Source organism: Oncorhynchus nerka, linkage group LG13 (assembly GCF_034236695.1).
Source record: "Oncorhynchus nerka isolate Pitt River linkage group LG13, Oner_Uvic_2.0, whole genome shotgun sequence".
Lineage (NCBI taxonomy): Eukaryota > Metazoa > Chordata > Actinopteri > Salmoniformes > Salmonidae > Oncorhynchus > Oncorhynchus nerka.
In genome coordinates, this window is record NC_088408.1 from 61,101,534 (window position 1) to 61,122,414 (window position 20,881).

Consider the following 20,881-nt stretch of genomic DNA (forward strand, 5'->3'; position numbering starts at 1 on the left):
GTCCACAGGTGGGGGTTGTGCTTACAGCCCAACACCGTGCAGGACGTTTGGCATTTGCCAGAGAACACCAAGATTGGCAAATTCGCCACTGGCACACTGTGCTCTTCACAGATGAAAGCAGGTTCACACTGAGCACATGTGACAGACGTGACAGAGTCTGGAGACGCCGTGGAGAACGTTCTGCTGCCTGCAACATCCTCCAGCATGACCGGTTTGGTAGTGGGTCAGTCATGGTTTGGGGTGACATTTCTTTGGAGGGCCGCACAGCCATCCATGTGCTCGCCAGAGGCAGCCTGACTGCCATTAGGTACCGAGATGAGATCCTCAGACCCCTTGTGAGACCATATGCTGGTGCGGTTGGACCTGGGTTCCTCCTAATGCAAGACAATGCTAGACCTCATGTGGCTGGAGTGTGTCAGCAGTTCCTGCAAGAGGAAGGCATTGATGCTATGGACTGGCCCGCCCGTTCCCCAGACCTGAATCCAATTGAGCACATCTGGGACATCATGTCTCGCTTTAGTCCAGGTCTGGATGCTTTAGTCCAGGTCTGGGAGGAGATCCCTCAGGAGACCATCCGCCACCTCATCAGGAGCATGCCCAGGCGTTGTAGGGAGGTCATACAGGCACGTGGAGGCCACACACACTACTGAGCCTCATTTTGACTTGTTTTAAGGACATTACATCAAAGTTGGATCAGCCTGTAGTGTGGTTTTCCACTTTAATTTTGAGTGTGACTCCAAATCCAGACCTCCATGGGTTGATAAATTTGATTTCCATTGATAATTTTTGTGTGATTTTGTTGTCAGCACATTCAACTATGTAAAGAAAAAAGTATTTAATAAGAATATTTCATTCATTCAGATCTAGGATGTGCTATTTTAGTGTTCCCTTTATTTTTTTGAGCAGTGTATAATGAAAACAATCCAATTCTAAATCTATAGATATTAAATGGTATATGTATTTGTAAAAAAAAATGTATGGAATGATATTTTTCCAATTGCCTTTCTTAGATGTATTTCTGCAGCTCATATTTTGAGCACTACATTACACAAGCATGAATGACAGAATTTTTAACATTTTTGTTTTGCAACAAAAACATTTCAGGGGTGATGGTGGATCACTAGCCTTGTGTGTCAGTCAGGCATCAGACTAACATTTTTGACTTTATGATTTTAGAGGCATTGATTAGTATTTTTCAAGAATCAATGGGTACCGGTATATCAATTATTGAAATGACCATTAAACCATGCTACCATGACCATTGCAGATTGCACCTGCATTAACCAGCAGTCTGCAAAAAAATGTATGTCCAATTAGTGAACTACTGCAAATTAAGAGGTTTGATCCAATTCATTTGATTTTATTGCACAAATGACCAATGGCTTGATTAGACTAGAACACTGCAAACACACTACTGTATAAAACACACTGTAAACTAAGGCAAAAATCATCTTTAAAAGTAAAAAATAAAATAAAAGGAAATTTAAACAACTCATTGATAACACATGATTGTGATATTTTAGCTGTGTGCTCATCTGATCTCTGAGTAAGTGAGTCTGCAGTTTGAAATGCTATTCAGTCTGCTTTAAGTGTTGCAAAGTGAACAGGGCTTTCACTCTGCGCTTGGGATCAGTCTACGTGCGTCTCAATAGTTTCACAGTTAGTGGCTTCCGTTCCTTGCAGCCTCTTCTTCATCCATATTGATCTGAATCGCACTGCATAAGTGAGAACAACAAATAGAGGAGTCCTATTTGACTTGGGCCTAGATTCAATCAAATCAAGCATTAACAGGTGATAGCAGTCACCCGCATAGCGGATGTTTTGGTGGAGTCCGAGGTGTAACTGCGTTGGAGCCGTCAAATCGGTGAGCAGCTGCTCTTGCGATCATTGTCATTCAACATCTCATTCCAAAATCAAGGCCATTGATATGGAGTTGGTCCCCACTTTTCTGCTGTAACAGGGACTTGCTGCAGGGATTTCCTTCCATTTAGCCACGAGCATTAGTGAGGACAGGCACTGATGTTGGGGCGATTAGGCCTGGCTCGCAGTAGGCGTTTCAATTCACCTCAAAGGTGTTCAATGGGGTAGAGGTCAGGGCTCTGTGCAGGCCAGTCAAGTTCTTCAAAATCGATCTTGACAAACCATTTCTGTATGGACCTCGCCTTGTGCATGGGGGCATTGTCATGCTGAAACAGGAAAGGGCTTTCCCCAAACTGTTGCCACAAAGTTGGAAGCACAGAATCGTCTAGAATGTCATTGTATGCTGTAGTGTTAAGATTTTCCAACACTATTATTCCTCCTCCACCCAACTTTACAGTTGGCACTATGCATTGGGGTAGGTACCATTCTCCTGGCATCCGCCAAACTCAGATTCGTCCGTCGGACTGCCAAATGGTGAAGTGGGATTCGTCACTCCAGAGAACTTGTTTACATTGCTCCAGAGTCCAATGGGGGCAAGCTTTACACCACTCCAGCCGATGCTTGGCATTGTGACTTTAGGCTTGTGCGCAGCTGCTCAGCCATGGAAACCCATTTCATGAATCTCCCGACGAACAGTTCTTGTGCTGACGTTGCTTCCTGAGGCAGTTTGTAACCAGTAGTGAGTGTTGCAACCGAGGACAGATGATTTTTACGCGCTATGCGCTTTAGCATTCGGCGGTCCCGTTCTGTGAGTTTGTGTGGCCTACCACTTCACGGGTGAGTCGTTGTTGCTCATAAACGTTTCCACTTCACAATAACAGCACTTGCAGGTAACCAGGGCAGCTCTATCAGGGCAGACATTTGACCAACTGACTTGTTGGAAAGGTGGCATCTTATGACGGTGCCAAGTTGAAAGTTACTGAGCTCTTCAGTAAGGCCATTCTATTGCCAATATGTCTATGGAGATTGCATGCCGGTGTGGTCGATTGAATAGACCGGTCAGTAACGGGTGTGGCTGAAATAGCCGAATCCACTAATTCTAAGGGGTGTCCACATACCTTTGTATATACATTGTAATTACACTCAAATTGAAAAATCATTCAACTAAATAATGAGGATTTCTATCATCCTAATGGAGGTGTAGATTACATCTCACATTACACTGTTTCAACGTGGCTGAATGGGATGACTCCGTGCAGCTAATGGCAATGTCCAGCTTTAGGTATACTGTCGTGAGACACTTTTAGATTTGACACCTCTGCCAAAACAACCACTATGTGGATGTCGGCTAAAGCGGATCTGATTGAAAAGAGCCCTTAGTTTCAACTAACCTGTTCTTCTAGATTAGTGTGGACGAAGGAAAGAAGTGGTCAGTATGTGCTGGAGCCTCATGGTCAGTGTTCCGGGGCACTTCGATGGAGTCCTCCTGGAATGAGCCTCTGCTGGCCCTCAGGGTAGAGTGCCTCCTAGTGCTGCAGAAGGCAGAGGGTGAGATCTGCCTCGGCTCTCTACAGGACAGACGGACCGGGGCCAGCTCCACTCTGGGAATCTGCGGGCTGGGGCTGTCCAATGCTCCGTCGCTGGCCGCCTTCCTGCCCTGGGTCTGCAGGTCTGGAGCCTGGGGGCGGAGGGAGTCAGTGACTAGCTCTCAGAGCTTCCTCTTCAGCTTACGGCTGGAGCTCTTATAGAAGAACAGGTCTCTCTCCAGCTGCTGCAGCCTAACATGGAACACTTGTCCACTGTCCCCTGAGCCACCCTCTACACACGAGGACAAAACGAGCAGTGATAATACTGTAAAACAGACAAACACAACGAAGGGGCAGGAATACCCCACACTCATAAACATTTATCACATTGACGCATACAAACTGACCTTGGAGCTGCTGCATTAGTATCTGTATGTCGTGCTGGTGCTCTTGATGCTGCTCAGTGAGCCGGCGGTCTGTGTCCAGAGTGAGGCGCTGTAGAGCTGCCTCCATCTCCCTGGTCACCGCCTCCTGCTCGCCACTCTGCAGCTGCAGCCGCCGCTCCGACTCCCGCAGACACAGCACCTGGAGGGGCCAAGGGAACGCTTTCAACTATCCACTCAGTTATTGCCGGGTTGGAGCGAGCAGTCGCATCCGCACTTCGGTCTGCACTTCGGTCTGCAGGTAGTATAACTTTTCATTACATTTCATTACATTTCATTATAGTACAACGGTTTGATTTGTCTAATCTTAGCAATTTCTTCTTAGCTAGCTACATAGCCGTCTTTGTATCAAAGATAATTGCGTAATTATCGTATTTCGTCGTCCTAACGTATCTGCCCAGCAGCTAGCCAGCTAGCTAACGCCCACCGTCTACATAGCTAGCTACATAGCCGTCTCTGTATCAAAGATAATTGTGTAGTCTAGAGCGATTTTCTAGGTTACCTAGCCAGCTATTGTCGTTCTTTTAACGCAACGTAACGTAATCAACACTGCTAGCTAGCTAGCCAGCTAGCCCCTGAATCAACAACGCAGCCAGCTATTTGTCGTCCTTAACGTAGGAGACACTGCTAGCTAGCCAACAGCTAGCCAACGTCTACCGATTAGAACTCAACAACCCGGTCGCATTCCACAGGTAGTATCGCTCCACAGGTAGTATCACATTTTCATTTCATTTCATTACAGTACAACGGTTTGATTTGTTTGATCGTAGCTAGCTACATAGCCGTCTCTGTATCAAAGATAATTGTGTAGTCTAGAGCGATTTTCTAGGTTACCTAGCCAGCTATTGTCGTTCTTTTAACGCAACGTAACGTAATCAACACTGCTAGCTAGCCAGCTAGCCCCCGAATCAACAACGCAGCCACTGTCAGCTAGCCTACAAAGTCAACAACGCAGCCACTGCCAGCTAGCCTACTTCAGCAGTACTGTATCATTTTTAATCATTTTAGTCAATAAGATTCTTGCTACGTAAGCTCAACTTTCTGAACATTCGAGACGTGTAAGTCCACTTGTCATTCCAATCTCCTTTGCATTAGCGTAGCCTCTTCTGTAGCCTGTCAACTATGTGTCTGTCTATCCCTGTTCTCTCCTCTCTGCACAGACCATACAAACGCTCCACACCGCGTGGCCGCGGCCACCCTAATCTGGTGGTCCCAGCGCGCACGACCCACGTGGAGTTCCAGGTCTCCGGTAGCCTCTGGAACTGCCGATCTGCGGCCAACAAGGCAGAGTTCATCTCAGCCTATGCCTCCCTCCAGTCCCTCGACTTCTTGGCACTGACGGAAACATGGATCACCACAGATAACACTGCTACTCCTACTGCTCTCTCTTCGTCCGCCCATGTGTTCTCGCACACCCCGAGAGCTTCTGGTCTGCGGGGTGGTGGCACCGGGATCCTCATCTCTCCCAAGTGGTCATTCTCTCTTTCTCCCCTTACCCATCTGTCTATCGCCTCCTTTGAATTCCATGCTGTCACAGTTACCAGCCCTTTCAAGCTTAACATCCTTATCATTTATCGCCCTCCAGGTTCCCTCGGAGAGTTCATCAATGAGCTTGATGCCTTGATAAGCTCCTTTCCTGAGGACGGCTCACCTCTCACAGTTCTGGGCGACTTTAACCTCCCCACGTCTACCTTTGACTCATTCCTCTCTGCCTCCTTCTTTCCACTCCTCTCCTCTTTTGACCTCTCCCTCTCACCTTCCCCCCTACTCACAAGGCAGGCAATACGCTCGACCTCATCTTTACTAGATGCTGTTCTTCCACTAACCTCATTGCAACTCCCCTCCAAGTCTCCGACCACTACCTTGTATTCTTTTCCCTCTCGCTCTCATCCATCACTTCCCACACTGCCCCTACTCGGATGGTATCGCGCCGTCCCAACCTTCGCTCTCTCTCCCCCGCTACTCTCTCCTCTTCCATCCTATCATCTCTTCCCTCTGCTCAAACCTTCTCCAACCTATCTCCTGATTCTGCCTCCTCAACCCTCCTCTCCTCCCTTTCTGCATCCTTTGACTCTCTATGTCCCCTATCCTCCAGGCCGGCTCGGTCCTCCCCTCCCGCCTCCGTGGCTCGACGACTCATTGCGAGCTCACAGAACAGGGCTTCGGGCAGCCGAGCGGAAATGGAGGAAAATCTCGCCTCCCTGCGGACCTGGCATCCTTTCACTCCCTCCTCTCTACATTTTCCTCTTCTGTCGCTGCTGCTAAAGCCACTTTCTACCACTCTAAATTCCAAGCATCTGCCTCTAACCCTAGGAAGCTCTTTGCCACCTTCTCCTCCCTCCTGAATCCCCCTCCCCTCCCTCCTCCCTCTCTGCAGATGACTTCGTCAACCATTTTGAAAAGAAGGTCGACGACATCCGATCCTCGTTTGCTAAGTCAAACGACACCGCTGGTTCTGCTCACACTGCCCTACCCTGTGCTCTGACCTCTTTCTCCCCTCTCTCTCCAGATGAAATCTCGCGTCTTGTGACGGCCGGCCGCCCAACAACCTGCCCGCTTGACCCTATCCCCTCCTCTCTTCTCCAGACCATTTCCGGAGACCTTCTCCCTTACCTCACCTCGCTCATCAACTCATCCCTGACCGCTGGCTACGTCCCTTCCGTCTTCAAGAGAGCGAGAGTTGCACCCCTTCTGAAAAAACCTACACTCGATCCCTCCGATGTCAACAACTACAGACCAGTATCCCTTCTTTCTTTTCTCTCCAAAACCCTTGAACGTGCCGTCCTTGGCCAGCTCTCCCGCTAGACCTATCGGCTGCCTTCGATACTGTGAACCATCAGATCCTCCTCTCCACCCTCTCCGAGTTGGGCATCTCCGGCGCGGCCCACGCTTGGATTGCGTCCTACCTGACAGGTCGCTCCTACCAGGTGGCGTGGCGAGAATCCGTCTCCTCACCACGTGCTCTCACCACTGGTGTCCCCCAGGGCTCTGTTCTAGGCCCTCTCCTATTCTCGCTATATACCAAGTCACTTGGCTCTGTCATAACCTCACATGGTCTCTCCTATCATTGCTATGCAGACGACACACAATTAATCTTCTCCTTTCCCCCTTCTGATGACCAGGTGGCGAATCGCATCTCTGCATGTCTGGCAGACATATCAGTGTGGATGACGGATCACCACCTCAAGCTGAACCTCGGCAAGACGGAGCTGCTCTTCCTCCCGGAGAAGGACTGCCCGTTCCATGATCTCGCCATCACGGTTGACAACTCCACTGTGTCCTCCTCCCAGAGCGCTAAGAACCTTGGCGTGATCCTGGACAACACCCTGTCGTTCTCAACTAACATCAAGGCGGTGGCCCGTTCCTGTAGGTTCATGCTCTACAACATCCGCAGAGTACGACCCTGCCTCACACAGGAAGCGGCGCAGGTCCTAATCCAGGGACTTGTCATCTCCCGTCTGGATTACTGCAACTCGCTGTTGGCTGGGCTCCCTGCCTGTGCCATTAAACCCCTACAACTCATCCAGAACGCCGCAGCCCGTCTGGTGTTCAACCTTCCCAAGTTCTCTCACGTCACCCCGCTCCTCGGCTCTCTCCACTGGCTTCCAGTTGAAGCTCGCATCCGCTACAAGACCATGGTGCTTGCCTATGGAGCTGTGAGGGGAACGGCACCTCAGTACCTCCAGGCTCTGATCAGGCCCTACACCCAAACAAGGGCACTGCGTTCATCCACCTCTGGCCTGCTCGCCTTCCTACCACTGAGGAAGTACAGTTCCCGCTCAGCCCAGTCAAAACTGTTCGCTGCTCTGGCCCCCCAATGGTGGAACAAACTCCCTCACGACGCCAGGACAGCGGAGTCAATCACCACCTTCCGGAGACACCTGAAACCCCACCTCTTTAAGGAATACCTAGGATAGGATAAAGTAATCCTTCTCACCCCCCCCCCTTAAAAGATTTAGATGCACTATTGTAAAGTGGCTGCTCCACTGGATGTCATAAGGTGAATGCACCAATTTGTAAGTCGCTCTGGATAAGAGCGTCTGCTAAATGACTTAAATGTAAATGTAAATGTTATTGACGGGTAGTTTAGCAGGAGGGTAATGGAAGGTTAGGAGTCCAGTGAACCATCTCTTTTATGTTTGCCTATGGAGAGCTTTTAAACCAGTCTCACTTCTGTCCCAAACCCTTTTCCAGTTTCAATTCTGCCCCAAACCCTTTTTGACCCCCTAATCTCAATCCCAGCCCCCCAGCCTTTCCTCAAATGCGGGTTCTATTGCAGAGTGTACTGTCAACTAGAGATACTACTTTGTAGTAGGAATCACCTAGTTCGCCCATTGTGAGTGTTTATTCCAAACAGCATGCAAAATAGCATGTTCACTATCCAGCAGTGTTAAAAAAGCTAGCTAGGCTAGTAAGACCCTCCCTCCCCAGACTGGTTATCACACTGCGAAATCTCTGATGATGATTTGCATTGAGTTTCACTTTGAACAAATCTGGTCGTATCGCTCGCCAATGGTCAAATCACTCTCCTCATGTCGCCTCCTTCGTCGAAAATAACTGAATTACGGTAGCTTGGTTGCTCAAAGTAGTTTGTGGTGAGTGTGTGTTGGGACTCTGACCTTGTTGAAGTATTTGACCAACAGTGCCGAGGCCTCTGGAAGTGACAGCTCTCTCGGCGCCCTCATGACGTCATTGTGGTCGTCTCCGTGTCCCCGAGGTCTGTGTCTCTCCTGGATGGAATAGTTCTTAAACTCTACTGCAGCATCCAGAGCCTCCAAGACCTCCTCCGACTGCAGCAGAGCTCCTCCTATACACACACACACACCATGTATTTCCACATCAGCCCCCTGTAGTCAGTGTGACATCCACGCTGAAGGAAAATAGGCAACGTTAAGGAGCTCACCTCTGGCGTGAGCACCCTGCCGCCCCTCAGCTGCGTGTCCCTCCTCCGACGCAGGCTCTCTCTCTCTCCTTCAGCAGCTCCTCCGCGGACACTCCACACAGCCCTGCTGCAGAGGGGGACAGTCGCCTCTCTACCCCTCCTCTCTCCTCAAGCTCCTGATCCAGATCTCCCAGACGGGCCGACACTCGCAGCAAGTCCTGACTCAGAGCCTGAAGAACACACGTGAACGTATGCACACGCACTTTCAATTGCAGACAACATTGGAATGCCGTAACTTACACACACACACAAAATGTACGGTTCTTCTTTTTTCATTTTTTTTCATACGTCAATACTTTGGATTTCTAAGCGCTGCTCTGTGTTTACCTGGCTGGAGCGAAGCTTCTTGATCTGCAGCTGGTTCCTCTCCTGAACACAGGCCTCTCGGTGCCTCGGTGTCACGTCAAAACACACACGCAGTTTGCTTATTTTCAACTATGTTGAATATCCAAATGAGATCTAAGGAATCACCATGACTGCAAGGAGGGGCAACTCAAACCTGTGACCCCTTGCCAATGTAATATGGCCACACTTTTAATTCTGGAACGTCATTCTACCTTTTCCTCTGATTCTTTAGAGTCTCCATTTTGAAAGACAGCCTTGTTGTCGGTCCTCGGGTGCTGCAACACAGCAGCATCTAACCCTTTAGCATGCTGTTCACAGGATGTATTCTCTTTAATGAAAGACAACAAAATGGCAGCCCCACCACTTGGTTTGCTATGAGGCTAAAGGATGGGACTGGAGAAATGTAACCACATTCACAGATGGGGCTATATGGATGCAAAGACTGACAGTCCGAAAGGTCAACAGGAGTTCTGTATTAATGCTCCTTCAATACTCTATTAGTGCTGTATAAATGCTCTAGGAATACTCTGAGTGATTAATGCTCTGAGTGTTTAATGCTCTATGAGTGTTTAATGCTCTATGAGTGTTCTCTGAATACTATATTGTTAGCACTGACCTTGTTCTTGTGCAGATTACTGGAGCCACTGGTCCGCAGGCTAGCCCTGCTCTGTGTCTCCGCCTTCTTTAGGCGCAGCAGGTTCACCATCTGACTCCGCCTCTCTCTGCGCTCCTTACACCCTACAAAAGGCACAGGCCGGTCTTGGCAATGAAACAGAAATGACAGGAAATATTCCCCCTAAGACTCATAACTGTATTTACCTGGAGAGCGTTCTGACGGCTGAAGTAACTGGAGCCCGTCCTGAATCTGGTCCAAACTAGTATTTTGTGCCTGGTTCTGGTCAAAGCAGGCTGGATTCTACATAGCTCTGAAGCAGGATGTTACAGTATTACAGACTTGCTCACCTGAATCCCTTTCTCCCCCCTCCTCTTCGCTCCTTTCCTTCAGTGTTTTTTGAGGGCAGTGGACCTCATCTCCCTCTATCTGAGCCAGCAGCAGCTGACTGCGGGTCTTAAAGGCAGCCATCACCCTCTCCAACGAACAGGCCAGAGGACTAGTATGGATCTACATAAGAAACACACTAACAGAAACTCCATTGTTGCACACATACCGCCACACCGGCGGTCACGAGTCTTGAAGGCAGTCAAATTACCATTTAGTCACAGTAATTAGTCTTCTCCAAACTGATGCTGCTGCTGGTCATTAGTGACCTACAAAACTTGCTAACTGCCTGGTACTCAGCACTCTATTGTCCCTCTAATCACTCTGACATCAAAGCAAATGTATTTGGAAATCTAAATCAAACACTTAATGAGAGCCCATGAGCTAATGTTTCGCAATATTTCTATAGGCTATGCAATTGAGAAAACGGCCTCTAATAAAAAGAGGAGGATCCCATCAGCTTTCTATAGGCTAGGCCTACTATATTTATTACTCAACTTTACTAATATTAAGCACATTGCTTCTCTTTACAACAGCAGTATAGCCTACCTGGCTGGCATGAAAATAAACCACGGAGAAAAGCATCCTCCAACCGCTATTTAAGTGTATAGATGACATGAATTTTTTCCTGCTACCATTGTTTCGATACAGGTGCATGATAATGGTCCATTCTCAATCAAAACAAATGTCACATATATTATTTAGTAATATGTAAAGACAAGATTAAATCAAGAATAGTCTGATGGGTGACAATATTAGCCTATCACTTGTGAATTATACATTATCACTTGTGAATGATGTCCAGCGTAAGAAACAACTTTTTCAAATCATAGTCGCAACCCTCATGCAGCCTAGCCGATAGGCCTATTATATGTTTGAGGTTTGTATCACAACTAAAGTGGCCAAATAACTTCTTAAAATTAATGCACATCAATCCGCTTTACAAGGGGTGTAGAGCCTAACTGGCAGATATAAGCAACGCGTGAGTTTCAAGTTTGGGGAAGATCATTTTCACCATAAAAATGCACCTTTATAATAAAAGCATTACATGCATAATTGCATTTGCGGTCACTTTTGATAATGGTGTGTTCCACTAATGGAACAGTCATGCTTCTAGCCTACTACCATGTGCACATTGCTGCGCTTAGAATGTTCGTTAGGGCTTCTCATCTTGTTGGCTGATGAAAAGTAAATATGGTCAATTTTTTCAAATCCTCATTAGAGTCACATCATGCTGCCTTACAATGTATTAAAAATCAAAACATATCGTTTGTAGAACAACTAAAGTTACATTAATAACTCTAAATTAAGCATATAGGAAGACCTATTCCTTTGTCAACCGCTTCACACAGAATAGCCGAATGTGCGCACTCCCTCAAATCCTTTGGAGAAAATATTGATATTTTATTGAACTTTGCTCAATTGTATTCTTCATACTATAAAACAATATAAAATAACGCCACGGAATTCTAAACAAATCTTGTCTGCTAAATGAACAAGTGTAGCCCACAGCCATTTGGCATAGCTACATCAGAACAACTCAAGAGTATACTGTACTATTATTTTCTTCTGAAATACACTACAGTTTCTTCATATCATGCTTCTTTAGACCTGTCTAAAATAAACAATACATTTATTGTGAAAGTGTAGGCTATATTATATGGATGTATTAGACTTTGTTAAATGGCTTGTAGGCTATGTGTGGAAGCCAGGAGATGCTAAATGTGTTTATGTTAATTAACGGGCAATTACCGGAGACTGACAGTTATTTGCTTGACAATCACCAGCTGACAATAATTGTGACAGCCACAGCCACACACACACACACACCTTCCTCGTACAACCATGGCCTTAGCTGATCATGGGAACACTGAGGTCTCCTCGCTGACTTCCCAGAAGCCCCAGTGTCCAGCGAGGGTCTAAAGGATCCCATCCTGAAGGTCAGGAGGTCACCACAGAGACGATCTATCAACAGCTGCTGTTCCACCAGCTGCTCCTTCTGCACGCCCAACCAACGGAAAAAACATCAGTCATCACCCACTGTAGAAATGCCCCATTCAATCGTCGTATCTCAATATCCTCTCTCTCTCTCTTAATTTGTCTGTGCTCCCTCTCCTCCTGTAAGGACTGGAGGTGTGTCTGTTTCTCCTGTAGCAGTGTCTGCACCTGCCTCTACACCTGCTCCAGCTCAGATTCCCTCAGGTCAAACACCTGCTTGTCTATAGCCAGAGTATACTGATGGAAGAAGGGAGAGTGGGAGAGAGACTGAGTAAAATAGAGTTGGGGGGTGGAGAAAAAGAGAGACAAATACAATTTATACCTATGTTTAGAATATAATTTGTAAACAGATTATATTGAGCAAACAAAGCTTAGAAACAGAGTCCACTATACACACTACCTGACAGTTCTTGAGCTCACGTCTGAGCTGGAGGATGGTGATCTGTTGACTCATCCCCTGCACCCCCCACAGGTTGTTGATAGCCAGTGTGGCTAAGCTCCCTGTGTCTCTCCAGCCATTCCTGCAAACGCTGCTGCAGAGCAGGACTCCGGGTGGAGTTCTGGAGCTCCTCCAATAGGAAGGCAGCGTCCTGTGCAAGGCAGCGGTACTGGGACTCCTCCACTAGAGCCGCCCCCCTGTCATCACGCTCCTCCTGAGTGGCCTGTTTGGTGCTGTCACTCAAAGCAATCCCTCTCCTTGTCTAATCCTTCTCTCTCAGTGCCTCTCTCAGAGTCTGGACCTCCTGCTCCAGCTCCCCCACACGAGCCTCTCCAGGCTGCCAGCCCGAACACGCCCTGGCAGGACACAACCCAGGCTGGTTCTTCACGTAGCATGGCCGTGAGGCAAACTGAAGCACACTCAGCGTCTCTGCGAAACTGTGGTGGGAAGGGCTGACGCAGGCCACTATCAGTGTGTGAGCAGAGCCGCCCAGTGAGTCCCGGAGGATGCGCGTGATCTTGGCGTCGGGGTACGGCACGTGGTTGTGCCGGCGATTGGAGAGTGCATGTTGGAGAGTGCGAGGATGATGTTGCCCAACACCAGCAGGCCTGTGTTCCCGGTGCGTGCAGCCCGCACTGACCCAGACAGATCCACCAGGTGGAGTTTAGAGGAGCGGAGGGAGCCATTGTCGTGGTCATCCTGCGTCAGCTGTAGGGTAACGATAGCATGAGAGCGGCTAGAGCGCTCGTTCATCTGAGTGGGGCCAGTGTGCCTCAGGGCATTGCCAGCCTCCAGGACGCTCAGCAACTCCTCAGCGGAGGTACTCACAGTTTCTCTTGCCACAACTACCACTGAAACAAACCCACACACTACAGTCAGATTCCATACAGCATGTACAGTGCAAAGATATGGAAATCAGCATTTGTCCTACCACTTTTAAAATGGGGACATCCAACTCTTTTAAATAATTATAGGCCAATCTCAAAGCTGTCACCCCTGGTGAAAATACTTGAAACCCTTGTGAGTGAACAGCTAAGAGTTTTTATTTACTAACTATTTTATCAACGTACCAATCGGGCTTCAGGAAGACGCATAGCACAATTAAAGCTGCCATGAAGGTTTTAAATGAGATCACTGAAGCCCTTGACAAAAAACAGCACTGTGTCTCACTTTTTATTGATCTCTCTAAGGCTTTTGATCATGCTATACTAAGGCAGAGATTGTCGAGTGTAGGTCTTTCGGAGCATGCAGTGGCATGGTTTGCTAACTATCTGTCTAATAGAACTCAGTGCACTCCATTTGATGGGCTTATGTCTGTTAAATTGTCTGTCTTTAATGGTGTGCCCCAAGGCTCTGTACTTGGTCCTCTCCTATTCACTATTTATATAAATGATTTAGACAAATGTCCAACATACGCAACTTCATTTTTATGTTGATGATACTGTTATTTACTGTTGTGCCTCGTCTCTTACAAAAGCTTTCCAGAACTTGCAAACAGCTTTTTATACTGTTCAACATACCTTGTGTCAATTGAAGCTTATCCTCAATACTGACAAAACTAAACTAATGGTGTTTTCTAAAGCAATAAATAGACCTCTGAACCTTTCACCTATTACTACCTGTCAGGGCAAGGAGATTAAGGTTGTAACCAAATATAAATATCTTGGAATTTTAATTGATGACGGCCTCTCTTTTAAATTGCACATTCAACAACTTACAAAATTGAAGCTGAAATTGGGATTTTATTTTAGGAATAAGGCCTGTTTTTCTTTTGAAGCCAGAAGGAGGCTAGTATCAGCTACATTTATGCCTTTACTAGACTATGGGGATATTTTATATATGAATGCTTCCGCTCAGTGTTTGAGATCAATTGACACCCTTTCCATTGACACTTTGAGATTTATTTTAAAACTGCAAAACACTTACGCACCACTGCACTTTGTATACCAGGGTTGTCTGGCCTTCTCTAGTCACTCATAGGCTCAGTCACTGGTATACTTTTATTTACAAAGCCATTTTGGGTTTACTACCTATTTATTTGGGCATTTTTATTGTTCAGAAATGTGGTGGGTACTCTCTTCGTTCGCTGGACTTTATCCTGCTAACTGTTCCAAATGTCCGAACTGAATTTGATAAAAGGGCTTTTATGTACTCTGCGCCATCGTCTTGGAAAGCCTTACAAAATACTTTTAAACTGGAAGAACTCGCCCCGATTAGTATTTTTAAATCACTGATGAAGGATCTTGAGACTGATTCCCTGACCTGTCAATGTTTTTAATTTGCTGTTTTTGATTTTGTTATACTCTTGTGATGTCACGGTTTTCTTCCATCTCCTCCTCGGAAGAGGAGGTGTAGCAAGGATCGGACCAAAATGCAGCGTGGCTATTGCAATCCATGTTTATTTAATAATAAAGAAACACGAACTTTACAAAAAAAACAATAAATGTAATGTGAAAACCGAAACAGCCTAAACTGGTGCAAACTAACAACGAGGACACTAAGGACAATCACCCACAATACAACCAAAGAATATGGCTGCCTAAATATGGTTCCCAATCAGAGACAACGATAAACACCTGCCTCTGATTGAGAACCACTTCAGACAGCCATAGACTTTCCTAGAACACCCCACTAAGCTACAATCCCACTAACCTACACACCAAAACCCCAAGACAAAACACACCACAATACAAAAACTCCATGCCACACCCTGGCCTGACCCAATACATGAAGAAAAACACAAAATACTTAGACCAGGGCGTGACAGAACCCCCCCCCTAAGGTGCGGACTCCCGAACGCACCTCAAAACAAATAGGGAGGGTCCGGGTGGGCGTCTGTCCATGGTGGCGGTTCCGGCGCGGGACGTGGACCCCACTCAATAAATGTCTTAGTCCCCTCTCCTCGCGTCCCTGGATAGTCCACCCTCGCCGCCGACCATGGCCTAGTAGTCCTCACCCAGAACCCCACTGGACTGAGGAGCAGATCGGGACTGAAGGACAGCTCGGGACTGAGGCAGCTCGGGAGTGAGAGAAAGCTCGGGAGTGAGAGAAAGCTCGGGAGTGAGAGGAAGCTCGGGAGTGAGAGGAAGCTCGGGAGTGAGAGGAAGCTCAGGCAGGTAGATAGATCTACCAGATCCTGGCTGGCTGGTGGTCTCAGCAGATCCTGGCTGACTGGTGCTACTGGCAGATCCTGGCTGACTGGCAGATCCTGGCTGACTGGCAGATCCGGAAGAGTCTGGCTGACTGGCAGATCCGGAAGAGTCTGGCTGACTGGCAGATCCGGAAGAGTCTGGCTGACTGGCAGATCCGGAAGAGTCTGGCTGACTGGCAGATCCGGAAGAGTCTGGCTGACTGGCAGATCCGGAAGAGTCTGGCTGACTGGCAGATCCGGAAGAGTCTGGCTGACTGGCAGATCCGGAAGAGTCTGGCTGACTGGCAGATCCGGAAGAGTCTGGCTGACTGGCAGATCCGGAAGAGTCTGGCTGACTGGCAGATCCGGAAGAGTCTGGCTGACTGGCAGATCTGGAAGATCCTGGCTGACTGGTGCTACTGATAGATCCTGGCCGACGCTGGGCAGACTGGCGGTGCTGGGCAGACTGGTGGCGCTGGCCAGACTGGTGGCGCTGGGCAGACTGGTGGCGCTGGCGACGCTGGGCAGACTGACGACGCTGGGCAGACTGGCGACGCTGGGCAGACTGGAGACTCCGGCAGCGCAGGAGAAGAGAAAGGCTCCGACAGCGCTAAACAGGCGGTAGACTCCGGCAGCGCAGGAGAGGAGACAGGCTCTGGCTGCGCTGAACAGGCGGGAGACTCCGGCAGCGCAGGAGAGGAGACAGGCTCTGGCTGCGCTGAACAGGCGAGGCGCACTGAAGGCCTGGTGCGTGGTGCTGGAACCGGTGGTACTGGATCGAGGAAACGCACAGGAAGCCTGGTGCGGGGAGCTGCTACCGGAGGACTGGGGTGTGGAGGTGGTACTGGATAGACCGGACCGTGCAGGCGCACTGGAGCTCTTGAGCACCGAGCCTTACCTGGTTGAAAACTCTCGGTTGCTCTGCCAGTGCGGCGAGGTGGAATAGCCCGCACTGTACTATGTAGGCGAACCGGAGACACTGATCGCAAGGCTGGTGCCATGTACACCGGCCCAAGGAAACGCACTGGGGACCAGATGCGTAGAGCCGGCTTCATGGCATTTGCTCGACGCTCAATCTAGCCCGGCCGATACGTGGAGCTGGAATATACCGCACCGGGCTATGCACCCGCACTGGGGACACCGTGCGCACCACTGCATAACACGGTGCCTGCACGGCCTCTCTAGCCCCCCGGTAAGCACAGGGAGTTTGCGCAGGTCTCCTACCTGGCGTAGCCATACTCCCTGTAAGCCCCCCCCAAGATTTTTTTTGGGGCTGATTCCCGGGCTTCCATCCACGTCGCCGTGCTGCCTCCTCATACCAGCGCCTCTCCGCTTTTGCCGCTTCTAGTTCCTCCTTGGGGCGGCGATATTCTCCAGGCTTCCATCCGCTCTGCCGTGCTAGCTCCTCATAATGCCGCCTCTCTGCTTTTGCTGCCTCCAGCTTGGCTTTGGGGCGACAATAATCTCCAGGCTGATCCCAGGGTCCTTTACCGTCCAGTTCTTCCTCCCATGTCCATTTCTCCAGGTGGTGCAGCCTCTCCCACTGCAGCTGCTCCTGCCTGTTGACACGCTGCTTGGTCCGTTGGTGGTGGGTGATTCTGTCACGGTTTTCTTCTATCTCCTCCTCGGAAGAGGAGGTGTAGCAAGGATCGGACCAAAATGCAGCGTGGCTATTGCAATCCATGTTTATTTAATAATAAAGAAACACGAACTTTACAAAAAAAACAATAAACGTAATGTGAAAACCGAAACAGCCTAAACTGGTGCAAACTAACAACGAGGACACTAAGGACAATCACCCACAATACAACCAAAGAATATGGCTGCCTAAATATGGTTCCCAATCAGAGACAACGATAAACACCTGCCTCTGATTGAGAACCACTTCAGACAGCCATAGACTTTCCTAGAACACCCCACTAAGCTACAATCCCACTAACCTACACACCAAAACCCCAAGACAAAACACACCACAATACAAAAACTCCATGCCACACCCTGGCCTGACCCAATACATGAAGAAAAACACAAAATACTTAGACCAGGGCGTGACATGTGAATTCTATGTTTTTTTACTAGATTATTTGTAGTTTTTCCATGTTGTTTGTCTGTAATTTTTGTAATGACTTGGTGCTGCCGATCTTGGCCAGGACCCTCTTGAAAAATAGATTTTAAATCTCAATGAGCCCTTCCTGGTTAAATAAAAATAAATGTCAAAAATGTGGAAAGTATTCAGACCCCTTGACTTTTTCCCCATTTTGTTACATTACAGCCTTATTCTAAAAATGATTCAATTGTTTTTTTCCCCTTTACACACAATACCCCATAATGACAAAGCAAAAACAGGTTTTTAGAAATGTCATATTTCTGTTTTTTTTTTTACACATTTGCTGAAATTTCTAAAAACCCTGTTTTTGCTTTGTCATTCATTATGGGGTATTGTTTGTAGATTGATGAGGGGGAAAAAATGCTTTAATCAATTTTAGAATAAGGCTGTAAAGTAACTAAATGTGGAAAAGTCAAGTGGTCTGAATACTTTCCGAAAGCATTGTACTTCCATTCATTTTTTCAACTGGTACCGGGGGGGCCTTCAGACGAGTCCTGTGAGGCCTGTGGGCATCCTAGAGAAAAACATGTGTGTGAGAGTCTCACCTTTGTGCAGAGGGGTCATATTAGTGTGTAGCCCTAACAGTTTGGACACCACAGAAAGAAGATGTCAGATTGGTTGTACCGACTTCAGACGAGTCTCCTGAGACTTGTGGAGGGTGTAGAGAAAACCGGAGAACATCCTTGTGTTCTTGAGAGTCTCATCTTTCCATAGTTTTGTAGGCCAAACCGTTCGGATGATACAGATGATTTTGTGAGAAGACCGATTTTCGGGATGTCTTATGGTCTGACAAACCACGGTCTAGCTCTGTCACCTTTCACCAGAGATGCGGAAGTACGACATAGGCATATGCAGTGGATTGAGATACATCCCATGCAAACTGACAGATTTTTATGGGGCGCGGACATCGGCCTTAGGGGGTTAAACACACACACTTGACACGTCACACACACCCTAGCACAGACAGAGCGAGGGGTGTTACCAGTGTTACCCCTGTCATCCTCTCTGACATGCAGCTCCTTGTTGCCAGTCTGGACCTCCAGCAGGTCCATGAGCTCCTCCTGGTACAGTTCCATGTAGGACACCCTAACGTCTACCGCAGCCCTTGCATCCGCAGCTCTCCTCTCCCCCAAGAGCACAAACAGATCTGCTGCAACCCGACCAATGATCCCACTCTCCTCCTCCGGCAGAGATGCTAACAAGGGTACAAGTACAGAGAGAGCAACTTCCTTGGTGAAAACATAAAAGCAAATTTGTCTGATGATAATATAATAGTGTAATTGTATAATCATAAGATTCTCTGCATTTGCCTCAAATGACAGTTCAGGGTAGAATCATAGTAGATAGATTATTCAAGGATTCATGTCAGAACATCATCATCCCTCAATGCACTTGGCGTCTGCATGATGTCAAAGAGTACAATTGGGCTCACACTTTTAAAGGCCCAGTGACGTCAAAACTAGATTTACCTACGTTTTATATATATTCCCACACTATGAGGTTGGAATAATACTTTGAAATGGTGAAAATAATGACAATGCCCTTTTAGTGTAAGAGCTGTTTGAAAAGCGCCTGAAATCTCAGCCTGTTTTTGGTGGGATGGAGTTTAGCCTTCCATGGTGACATCAACCACATTTTCAGGTTTCCCCTCCCTGACAGTCTAGCTCTTGAAGCGAATTGATTTTGACCATTTTAATTGAAAACAATCACAGTAAGGTACTTAATTGTTAATTGTTTGCCGTCGGTCCAAAGGCGTGGTCGGTCGCTACCCAGCATCATCTGGACGGTGTCGGGCACCACACACAGCTGGTGGTTGTGGAGCACCTTTTTGGGAAACAACGGTCTGACCCGAACCGCAACCCGCACACACACCTCTCCCATTACCAAACCCGTCACTGGTAACGTCTGATACTAAATGAGTCACCCTGTCTACCTCTCGGGATTTTCACACAAGACACCCACTTTGTTTTCTCGATAAAGGCATGTTGAAAGAAATAAGTCTAACGTTACTTGTACAGTAACTTGTTCACTTCAGAAGCCACGACTTTTTCGCACTTTGGACTGTGAAACGAAAAGCTGTCATATCTGGCGTTGTTGATTTGAAAGAACAAAGTTCAACTTCAACTTTTTAACTTGAACAAATAACTGTTCGAGCTGACCGTTGATTGCTGGGTTCGCTACAGTACCTAGCTAACGTTTAGTTTTACACTATCTTACCGTCCATCTTCATTGTTGTTACTTGTAGTCCGACTACTTTTGATGTCTATCTCTAGTTGCCATGGATTTCACTGATAAATCAAGGAAAGCTTGTGCTTTTCTTTCCAAGGAAAGAGACTCGCTGTAAGACACAAGCTGATGCTACAGCGCCGCCCTACGGTGTGGTTGTGCTACTGCAGGCAAATTCTAAGTAATCAAATACACAATTCAGACAACGGTATTACCGGTCAAAAAAAATAAATACAAGTCAACCCCCTTTCAAACAGCTCTTATTTTAATAGTTTCTTGTAGGAATATACCCCTTTTATACATATCAGTGGGTAACTGGAAAATTGGGAAGTGTTGTTAAACCATGGGGTCTGTTTGCAAATTAGGAAGGTATTAAAGGTCCAGTGCAGTCAAAAACGTGTCCCCCCCCCCCCCCCCCCCGTGTTTTATATATATTTCCACACTATGAGGTTGTAATAATACTGTGAAATTGTGAAAACTATAATAATGCCTTTTTAGTGTGGGAGCTGTTTTAAAAGACCGCCTGAAATTTCAGCCTGTTTTGGTGGGATGGTGTTTGTCCTGCCTGGTGACATCCCCAAGCAATAAATTAGTGAATAGACCAAATAAGAAAATGTTCCAAACCTCTCTGCCAATAACAGCTCATTTTCGGTTTCCCCCTTGCCACTCAGACCACTGCCAGACAGATATAAAAATTGCTCTTGCTAAGAAGCCATTTTTTTTCTTATGACGATTTTGTTTGAAAACAATCACAGTACGGCGTTACCCAGAAATGATTTGATATTGAGATAAAAACGTCTGCATTGGGCCTTTAAGCAACGAAACGAGTCACAGACTCGATACCTGTATTTTAGTTGCAGGGTCT

The 20,881-nt window shown here is 47.4% G+C and overlaps 1 pseudogene; it reads right to left on the reverse strand.

The window, feature by feature from the left end:
• Nucleotides 1-1,335: 1,335 nt before the first annotated feature.
• LOC115140654 (kinesin-like protein KIF27) lies at nt 1,336-19,966 on the reverse strand (annotated as a pseudogene).
• Nucleotides 19,967-20,881: the final 915 nt, after the last annotated feature.